The 11255-nt window shown below is 42.8% G+C and overlaps 1 pseudogene across 1 annotated transcript; it reads right to left on the bottom strand.

Annotated features, from left to right (window-relative positions):
* Positions 1 to 3626: 3626 nt before the first annotated feature.
* LOC148114436 (uncharacterized) lies at positions 3627 to 10170 on the bottom strand (annotated as a pseudogene). Its single transcript, XR_015734294.1, has 3 exons — positions 9783 to 10170; positions 8963 to 9093; positions 3627 to 7707 (listed from the first exon to the last, which is right to left on the bottom strand). The product of XR_015734294.1 is annotated as an uncharacterized LOC148114436 (transcript).
* Between the last annotated feature and the right edge of the window lie 1085 nt (positions 10171 to 11255).

Here is an 11255-nt window from a genome sequence, read left to right as displayed (position 1 = left end):
CGGCCATAACAGTGAGGCCATTCAACCATCAGGCAGACCAACATGAAAGGGTCTGAGAAGGAAGGCAACTTGTTGAACCCTTTGATTGGATTAAGATGCAGTAGAAAGAGGATGCCAAGCACCAGGGTCCACAGCAAGACAGGGAAAGGGTGGTGCTTATTAACAACCCCACAAAGAACCCTCAGAGAATTTTGTTGGCTCAACATCCCCAGAGAATTTATGGATTATGTATCCTTTTGCCATGCCTGTTGGAGGGTGAAATAAACGTCTGGAAAGCCAGTTAGATGGTGGTTGCAACCACTAGGCAAATCTCCTAATCCCGGGGCACGATTTCCTTAGATTTAATCAAGGATCTTCCTTCAGTGCAGAGATATATTATCATAATGGTAGCAGTGGATTTATTTACAAATTGGCCCTTTTCATTCCTTGCAAGCATTTCACAAAGGACCAAGAAATGGATCAACTTTTTTTTTATTGAAAAAGTTTTCAAATACAAATTTCCCCCCCTTTTTTTTACCCTCTCCCTTCCCCTCCCTAACCCCCCTCCCCACCCATCCCCCCTGTGACTTCTTCGTAACAAAATAAAAAAAAACCTAATTCATAACAGATTACTTACTCCCTCCTCTAAATATTGACCTTTACTTACTAAAAATATTAATATTATGACATCCCCCTTTATCCATACATTTCAGAAAAGAAAAAAGAAAGAAAAAAAAAAGACATTATACTATAACATTATAGAATAACTTCTAATTTAGCATAATAGTATTATAACTCCCAATTTGGCAATAATCTGCCCTTTTTCTCCTCTCCCAAGCTTATATCTATATATTATTACAACAATTCAAGACCACCTTCCACTTTAAAACTATACAATAAGTCCTACTTTAACATTTAATCTTCTATATATATTACTATAACATTTCAAAGCGGCCTTCCCCATAAAATCTAGTTTAACATTTATTCCACTCTATCCATTTCCTCCACTCCCCTAAGTATATCACTTAAAAATCCCTTTTCTTAGACTAATCAATCTACTAACTAGCTTATTCACCCACTATCATACAAAATTACCATACACAACAATTCTTAATATCTTTGATTCACTGCCCACACTACTTAAAAATATATGTCTATATATTCCATTATATCTAAATAAAAAAAAGAAAAGACAATAACTTTAAATTTATAGTCTATATAATATCTTCTTTGAGGTCTTTCCACTAGATTGGTAGAACCAACATCCATAATAGGGTAACATAGCTTGCTGGTGCAACAGTTTATTCAGAATCTTCAATCATATCTGCCCCCATCAGTAGTAAATATCTTCTTATATGTATAAAGGTAAAAACAACCACCCGAGTGACATTATAATTATATTCCATATAGTAATAATTGTGGGTTTCATCAGGATTATTGATTCCCATCATCGTAGTGGGTAACAACCCGATCTTCTGCATGCCCCAGCATAATTCTCTTGCCTTGTGATTCAAGATAATTATAATATGTTTATCAACACAAAAAGAAATTCCAAAGTGGATAATTCAAATCCATCAGTTTAAGGCTCTTTTCACGTCCCCGGATTACGGCCATGCAGAGATCTGCCACAATCCTCAGGATAATATTAACCAATACGTCGCCTCTTCTATGTTTACACATAGTCATTCATATTTTAAAGTCACTGGCTTCACTGTTGCTTGATTTAAAAATTTCTATTTTTATGCAACCTATTTCTTTTTTTCTTTTCTTTTTGTGGGTTTGGTTTCCATTTCCTTTCTACAAATTGTGTATCATCTGGTCGGTTTTCATTCTGCTTTGTAGATTGGTCTTGTTGGTTTTGTTTTTGTGTCTCATGTTTCTTTTTTATCCCTTGTATATCCCCTAATTGATTTCCATGCTTGTCCTTGCCTTGATAAGTCATCACATTAAGGTTAGATGCCACTTCTCTCAAATTTGTAGATAGTCTAGCTGGGGTGTCCGATAAATCCAAAGGCAATTCATCTGGTACAGTCTCTATAATTCGATGTTTTACCTTTATTTCCAGCTCCTTCTGCTTATCCTGTATTATACCTGAAGATGTTAAGTTCATTTTCAACCTATTTTGATAAAATTCTTCCGCTCTTTCAACAGTATTTAGCTGGTATCTTTCTCCTTGATATCTCAATATAATACCAACTGGGGCGTCCCACCTAAATGGGATATTTCTCTTTTTTAACTCATTCACCAGAAAACCAAATTTCTTCCTTTCCATTAATATCTTAGGTGGGAGTTCCTTGTAAATCCAAATCTTTCTTCCATACAATTGCAGATTAGAATTGAAGGAATTTTGCACGATATTATTCCTAATTTCTTTATCTGTAAAATAAATCACCACATCTCTAGGCAGTTGCCTTTGCTTGGCAATCCAGGAGTTGATTCGATAAACTCTGTCAATCCTACAAAACACTTCCTCAGGTTGAACCTTTAGAATCCCAGCTAGAATTTCAGAAGATATTTTCCTTAAATCATCTCTGTTATTTTCCTGCAAACCTCTTAATCTTATCGCATATTCTGTGAAATTATATTGTACCATTAGAATCTCTTTTTCAATCTTCTGTTGCAAATTTTCTACATTACCAGACTTTTGATCAGCATCCATTTTAGGTTTTTCTTCTGAACTATTATCCTGAGTATTTATCAGATCATTTTCAATTTTTTGAGTTCTATTGTCCAATTTATCTTGAATTTCTTCCATTTTAGACTCTAGTAAATTAGTATTTGTGTCCAACTGTATCATAAATTCTGAAAAACCATTAGCCACTTTTGAGAATTTTTTCTCCAAAAAATCAAACTTAGATTTCACCAATTCTTTAATTTCCTGCTTAAATTTTTCAAGTTGCTGATTCACAATCTCCTCCCTTCTTTCAATCTCCTCTAAAAGAAATTCTATTATATTAAAATCAGGTTTCTGAGACTGAAGAGTTAAAACTTGTTCCTTTAAATTGTTGGTGGGGGAATCCCCCCCCTACTTGTTTATCTGACTTTGTAAGTCTCAGTGCCATGTTTCCGCCCAGGCAGGCTTTGTTAAAAAAAAAAAAAAACAAGAAAAAAGACTTCTTTCCAATCAACAACAATATCAAGTCTCCAAGGGAAAAAGAGAGAAAAAAACACAGGAGCGAAGTTTTGTCTACAAATGTAGCCAGTGGTATTTATTCCGCTACATTGTAATAATAGAAAACGGAAGGACTTTCCCTTTCAGCCTCTCCTCCAGCCGCGGCAGACGCCATTTTAAAAGGTTTTTTTTCCTCTTTCTTTCTTTTCCTCCTTTCACTTAAGTAATTTTTAAAAAATAAGTAAAATACTTGCGGTTCAGTATTACAGGTCCAGCTCACATTTTCTTTGAGTAATCTGTTAAATTTGCAGGCTTGCTTTTGACGCCTGGCTCTGCATTAGCAGAGGTCTCCCAAAGCCCGGAGCAGCGGCTGGGGATATGGGGCATCTCATCCGCTCCGTCCCAAAAGTAAAGGAAAAACTTTTGGGACTCCGCAGAGAGTTCTACCCACCCCTGCCGGCTCTATCTCCGTTTCCTCATGGAAACGGAGTTTTTTGAGCCGCCATTCCGTTGTGAAGGCGGCTCTGACAGGCAGTGGAAGCTGACGATCCCAAAGGAATGTCTGGCAGCGACGAGCAGCAAACCGGAAGTTCCATGGATCAACTTTTTGGATTATGTCTTTTTAGATCTAGGTTATTAGTTAATTATGTCATAACCAACAGGGGAAATCAATTTATTTCCAAATTTTGAATGGCCCTCTTGCAGTTATTAACTATTGAACTTCATATGTCATATGCCCATCATCCAACTCCGAAGGGACAGGCAGAGAAGATTAACCAGTTACTGCAGCAATATTCCATGTGCTATATTTTCTATCAGCAAGACAACTGGGAGGTTGTGGAACCTGTGGCTGAAGTTCTTATAAAAATACTGCACACTCTTGTCATCGTTGTCGTCATCCTCCTCCTCCTTTCTGCAAACCTCACTCCTTTCCAGCACTGAGGATGTTATCTAGTTGGGTCATGAAACATCTGAAAGCAAACCACCCAGCTCAGAGAGCGTCAAGGACCTCCCCAGTCATTCCTCCTCTTCCTCCTCTGTCCTCAAGTTACCTTTGAGGGCCTCTCTGAGGAAGGCGGGGAGCACAATGGCTCTGTGATTAAAGATGCTGAGTTGTCAGCTGGAAAGCTGACATCCCAGTTGCGAGACCTGAGCATCATGAGACGGGATGAGCTCCCGTTTCCTTGATCCAGCTCCTGCCCATCTAGCAGTTCAAAATCATGCAAAGGCAAGTAGATAAATAGGTACCACTTAGATGGGAATGTAACAGCACTCCATGCACCTTGGCATATAGTCGTGCTGGTCACATGACCACAGAAGCATCTTTGGATAATGCTGGCTCCCTCAGCTAAGAAACAGAGATGAGCACCATCCCTTCCTCAGAGCTGGAACATGACTGGACAGGCAAAACATTTACCGAGGGATAGACACAAGTGATCTCCTCGCTCCATTGACCAAGAGTTAGTTGAGTCACAGCAGTGCATCGGAATTGGTATGGAAGATTTAAATGCACATCTTCTAAGGTGAATTTATCCTTTGGAACATCTGTTAGAAGACTTTTCCAATTCTTTTCTCCTGCAATCCGATATTCCACCAGGTACCTTGAGACTGGGGACATCCCATAAGTCAGTGGATCAATACTGATCTGGAAACAATTTGGTTGGATTGGCTCAATATTAAGAGAGGGAGGTCTTCTAAGAGCAGCTTCCAGCTCCTGATGTCTCTTGAGGACATCCATTGTCAAGGTTGAATTTTTTGTTTCCACTGTATTTAATGAGTCAAAGAAATTCTTCATGCTCTCGGTGCTCATTTCCCAGAACATTTCAGAAGCAGCATTACGGTTTCCTTGGTAAGCAAAAAAAGATGAATAGTTGAATCTGAAGTGCTGAGGGATTCCCGACTTGTCCTGAGCACATGGCAGGTCAGCCTCCTTGAGGGCCTCCAGGACAGGTGGGGTCCTCTCATCTGCAAAGGTGATCAAGAGTTGGATGTTTTCCTTCATGTCTTTTCCCAACCTGGAGAGTATGGAATCAAAGAGGCATTTCTGGGTGTGAGTTGAATGGGCAAGGAAGGCCTGGGCCACCAAGCAGATGGCATCCACGTGGTCAATTACCCCTGGGGTGGAAAAAAACTCCAGGAGCTGCTCCTCAACCAGCTTATCTTGCTCTGCATCTCTTGAGCCTCCAAATCCTGGAGTGTCAATGATTGTGAGAGAATAAGGAATTTGGAAACCCTTCTGAGGTTCACTATGTAGGCTGTGACTTTAGATGTCCTACTTCCAGCTTTGCTTCTCTGTGTGTTTTCATGAATCATTTTGACTCTGAAATTATTTCTCCACTGAACACCCAGTATATAATTAACCATCCCGTTGATCAGAGTGGTTTTTCCACATCCTGTTACTCCCATCATTAGGATCACTTGTTGGGCACTTCCAGGTTCTCCTTTCCAAGCTGATACATCAGACAGGAGGTGGAAGCATCTAAGGCAACTTTCTCCAGAGGAAGGGTGAACACGAATGGCTGTCTGTCCTCCACCAGGGAGATTTCCTGGAGGAACTGGTGGGCTACATTGCCTGCACCTTGTTCTTCCTCCGGTGATGTGGAGATCTCTACCTCCTTGCTGGGGACCCCCAGAGCTCCATTATCACACATAGCTGACACTTTTATTCTATACACCGTCTGGGGCTTCAGACCTTCAATAGGGTAAAACTCTGATTTTCTCCCAGTCATTTTTCCAGTCCACTGGACACTCCCAATTCCAGCCTCCACCATTCTGTACTCCACCTTGTATTCCTTGACTGCAACTCCTGAGGCAACAATGCTGGGACTCAACCAGGCCACAGAGATGACAGAAGATGCTGCAGTGACCATTTTAATTTCTCAGGAGGGCTGGTGGGAAGGGTCTTAATGGGTGGGCTCAGGTCACTGGTTTTACTAAGGCCTGGCTTGCAACAAGCAGCATTCAGGAACAGGTAGGCTACATTTGGAGACAGATCTTTCAGCAGGAACATCTCCCTGGTGTCCTCTGTTCTCACAGTCGTCCAGGTTTCTTCTCCTGCAACCTTGTACTCTACCAGATAGTTGGAGATGGAAGCCTTTCCATATTCAGGAGGCTGAAACTTCAGTTGAATGCTGTCGTGTCTTAGTTCACTGATCAAAAATGGGAGAGGTTTTGAGGGCAATTCAAAGTTTTGCTGACCAGCTCTCCATCTTCATAAAGGTATATTGAGGCTCCTGGGATGTCCACATCTGGGATTGAGGCCACAACAAAGCGGACCTTCTCATTGGAATGATTGATACTGAAAAAGTCTTTGATGGATTTGGCATCCTGGCAAGCATTGTGGGTTGTCTCTTTGTCCTCAAACCAAGCCAGGCCTTTCTTGACCTCAGGAGGGGACCTTGTGGACTTTGGTGATTCTGGCAAGAATTTCTCCTGAAGCCAACTCTGGAAGCTCAACAGAAATGGCTCCTCTTCATGTAAAGAGGTGAATATAAAGGAGACCACATGTACATTCTGGGGGTGAAGAACTATTTCTTCCAACTCATTCTCAGAAGAGATAACTTTTATTTCACTTAGAATAGTCAGATAAGATTTGACAATGTTCATTTCTCTTTTCTTGGTTTTCAGAAATTCAAAGAGTCTTTGGCTGTTGAAGGGCGACTGGTTGACCGACATCAAGAGGTCTACCAGGGTCCCTTCCTCCTGCCTGCCTCCCCGGATGGAAGGCAACATTCTGGCCAGCTGTTTCTGGAAAGTCTGCCTGTGTTGCTTGCAGAGATCCTTGAACTGCTGAATCTTCCTCTTGATCTCAGGGAAGGTCTCAGCAATGGGATCGTTGGCTAGATCATTGCTTTGCATTCTGATTTCATTGAGTTCCTCCAAGATCTTTTCAGCATCAAAGATCAATGTTAGGCTGATCTCACGGACCATCTTAGCTGCTTTGGTGTCCAGTTTGCTCAGTGGGTAGAGCCAGATCCTCATAGGCACAGCGTTCCCTCCATCTTTCCCTAACGTTTTTGGCAGAGTTTCATAAACTTTCATGGCATCTTGGAAAGTGACTGGATTTTTCTCCAAAGAAAAGTCTCCGTGGAACTTGCAACTAAATCTCACAGCATTCTCTTTCTCCTTCTCAGTCAGTTTGACCTCTGCTTCTCCTGTGATGGATATCAACTTCTTGACTGTAAGCTGGAGACTTCCTTGAATATCTTTCACTGTCTCCGTTGAAGAAACTTCTTGGTCAAAGACAAAGAAGGCCTGGGCTCCATAGAGGATGGCGGTGACCACGTGGGTGGCTGTGCCATGCTCAAAGACAGCTGGGTAAGAGACATTCTGGATTCCCAGGTGGCTCATTGTCAGCTGTTCATACTTGGTGGTGGTTTTGTACTGAACGGTGATTCTGGCCTGTTGCTTGGACTTTTTGAAATCATGGAGATACTCTGCTGACCCTCTCATGTCAACCAGCCCCCCGAGGAAACTGGCCTTAATGGGTCCTGAGATGTCCAGGGCAGAGGCCTTGTCATCTATGCTGTCGGATGCAATGATTTCAGTTGCTGTCTTGGGCTGAGGTTTGATAGTCAGGTCCTTCTGAAGAGAGTTGTAATCCCAAAGGGTGACCCCTGCATGGAGCACAAGAAGATAGGAGGATGAAATGAACCCTGACCTCCAAAAGATCAGTTGCTGGATAGAGAAGCTCCAGAGAGGTGGGGCAATAGAAACATCTTCCCCCTGGAGGCTTCCCTAATTTGTTCTGTCCAATCATCACCAGAGAAGCCTCCTGCCAGTTTTGCAGAAAGACCGCAAAACTCCAAAGGCTTTTGATCGAATAGAGAGGAATTGCTAGATATTTATTAGTTTGCAGAGATTCTCAGTTGTCCAGGTCATGGTTGTCCTGAAAAGATGCTTTTTCAGGAGGCAACTGGATTTCTGGCTTTTTCTTTGGAAGACGTTCTATTTCTATTCCTTGCAGGCAGCTGGTCATTTGCATCCTTTTAGAGGGTCCTTGAAGCACTTGGAGGTTTATCGGTGTCCTCAGGGTCACCTGAGTGGTGCAAATGGTTCCTGTAGTCTGCAATTTTTTCCTCTGGAAATCCATTCCTACTCCCACACCATTGAAAGGGTGTCCATCCCAAATTGTATAGCTAAAAGTCTGGATGATTCTCAGTCATCCAGGTCATGGTTGTCCCGAAGGTAGGAATGGATTTCCAGAGGAAAAAAGATTGCGGACTACAGGAACCAGGTGACCCTGAGGACACAGATGGACCTCCAAGTGCTCCAAGGGCCCTCTAAAAGGATGCAAATGACCAGCTGTCTGCAAGGAGCATCAATCCTTCCATTCCCCACCATCCAGTCAGAGCTGAAGAATTTTCTTGGATGAGAAGCAAAACGTCTTCCAAAGAAAAACCAAAAAGTCCAGTTGCCTCCTGAAAAAGCGCCTTTGGGAGTATGAAGCTATTGATTTCAAGAAAGGTCTCCAACTCCCTGGAGAAACCGTATTTTCATGAAGGGTTCAGAATCACATGCACCACAACTTCAGAAGTAATTCTATCCCTGAATTCACCATTCTGGGGGACCCTCGACTTCTTTTATTAGCTGTTTTCCAAACCATTTCAGTGACTTTGCTTCTGGGGAGGAAACCCACCCTGTGTTTGGTAATCAGTGCCAGTCCTGCTGCATCCTTGGAGAAGGGTTGGATACATATTCCCAGCTAGAAGATCCTACTTAGCTTGCTGCTACTAGTGGGCCGTGTGCCCAGGAGCTCAACTCTGTCCCTGGGCTGAGTCTACGCATTGATGTCTGTGCCCGTCTCCCTCCCTCCCTCCTTCCTTCCCTCCCACCCTCCCGAGACCCATCAGCCTCTCCTCCAGCTCCTACCTGGGATGAGCGCATCCTTGCGGCAGTCGTACAAGGTCCCCAGCTGGAAGGGGCGGCCAGGGCTGCTATCTCTATGGTGTCTTCTTCCAGGGCCATGCTTGGCTCCTACAGTTGCCGACACTTCTGCTGCCCTACAAGAGAGGAGAAACATCTGGAGGAGGCAAAAACTGACGGTTGATTCTGTCAGGAGATGCAGGATGTGGGCACAAGCCACATTCCCCCCACTGATGGTGGTCCACATTCTGGGTTGGCTGAGCAAGGAACACTCCATCACAAAAAAGGTGTTGAGACTTTGGGAAAAGTGCAGAGAAGAGCAACTAAGAACTGAGCTGAAGAAGCTTCTTGAGTGAGAAGCAAAACTTCTTCAAAGAAAAACCAGAAAGTCCATTGCCTCTTGAAAAAAGCACCTTTGGGATACAGAGCAACTAAGGTAATGAAAGGCTTGAGACTAAAACATACGAAGGACGGTTGGAGGATTTGGGTTTGGCCAGTCTAGAGAAAAGAAAGACTAGGAGGCACATGATAACAGCCTTCTAGTATTTGAGGGGCTGCCACAAAGGAGAGGGGGTCGACTTATTCTCCAAAGCACCAGAAGGCAGGACAGGAAACAATGAATGGAAACTAATCCAGGAGAGAAGCAATCTGGAACTAAGGAGAAACTTCCTCACAATGAGGACAATTAACCAGTGGAACAGCTTGCCACCAGAAGTTGTGAATGCTCCATCCAAGTACCCAGGAACAGCCCTGCTCTCGCCCCACTCTCCTCCACTGGCCCAGCAAATGCCAACTGGGGGATCACGGTGCTTCTCAGGGTCCTTACCTGGTTGGAGAAATCAGGAATCCATGGTGGCAGGTGGATCTCCTGCTCTCTGTGGCTGCTCAATCTCTCCGTCCTTTGAACTGCTGACGGGGTTTATGATGGGAACAGAGGGCAGAGATTGTAAAACTCTTCCAAGCCGTGACTGCGAGACTGCATCTCACAGCAGCTGAAAAAGGTAACATGATCCTCGGTTGTATAAACAGAGGTATGGAATCAAAATCACCGGAAGTCTCAGTACCGCTTTGTAAAGCCTTAGTAAGGCAGCACCTGGAATCCTGCATCCAGTTTTGGTCACCACATTACAAAAAAAGATGTTGAGAGTTTGGAAAAGGTGCAGAGAAGAGCAACTGAGATGATTCAAGGCCTGGAGACTGTAACATAGAAAGAACAGTTGCAGAATTTAGTTAAGGCCAGTCTAGAGAAAAGGAGGACCAGAGGAAATGGGATAGCAGTCTTCCAGTTTTTGGGGGGCTGCCACAAAGAAGAGGGGGGGTCGACTTATTCTCCAAAGCACCAGAAGGCAAGATAAGAAACAATGGATGGAAACTAACAGAGGAGAGAAGCAACCTGGAACTGAGGAGAAACTTCCTAACAGTAAGGACAATTAACCAGTGGAACAGCTTGCCACCAGAAGTTGTGAATGCTCCATCACTGGAGGGATTTAAGAAGAGAGTGGATACCATTTGTCTGGGATGGTGTAGGGTCTCTTGCTTGAGCAGGGGGTTGAATTACCGTGTTTCCTCCAAAAATAAGCCCCGGTCTTATTTTTGTTTAGGTCCCAAAATAAGCCCTGGGGGGCTTATTTTGGGGGGCAAAACAGGATTTCAGGGTGATGAGCCCCCACCCCCACCCCCAGCATTCACACAAGAGCCAGAAAGTGCAAGGGGACCGACGGTATCCGGCAGAAGCTGCAGCCAGCCGGTCCCTTGGTCAGTGCACTCTGACCAAGGGACCGGCCTTGGAAGGCAGGAGATTAAAGAAATCAAAGAGGTGGTTCAAGAAAAATATGACAAGGTGACTAAAAAGTTAATGACAGTGGTGACTGGTCTCTCAGCTGCAGTTGTGCAAACTGATAAAAAAGTGGAGGAATATAAATCTGAAATGGATGCTAAAATGAAGGAGGAAGACCATAAAATCTTTAATGTTGACAATAAAATGCAAAGGATTGAAAATGAGGTGACAATGATGCAATTTAGGTCTATGGAATTTGCTATAAGACTTAGAGGAATAAAAGAGAAGACTAGAGAAGACCTGAGAAGGATTTGTGCTGATGCTTTAGCTGTGATGTTAAAGACTAATAATAATAATAATAATAATAATAATAATAATAATAATAATAATAATAATAATAATAATAATAATAATAATAATAATAATAATAATAATTTTATTTCTATACCGCCCTTCTCCCAAAGGACTCAGGGCGGTGTACAGCCAATTTAAAAACACAAGACACAACAATAATTAAAAATT

Source organism: Pantherophis guttatus, chromosome 4 (assembly GCF_059756535.1).
Source record: "Pantherophis guttatus breed Tessera chromosome 4, ASM5975653v1, whole genome shotgun sequence".
NCBI classification, from domain to species: Eukaryota; Metazoa; Chordata; class Lepidosauria; order Squamata; family Colubridae; genus Pantherophis; species Pantherophis guttatus.
The sequence above is the reverse complement of the archived record's forward strand: the minus strand, read 5'-3'. Positions and strand labels throughout refer to the sequence as shown.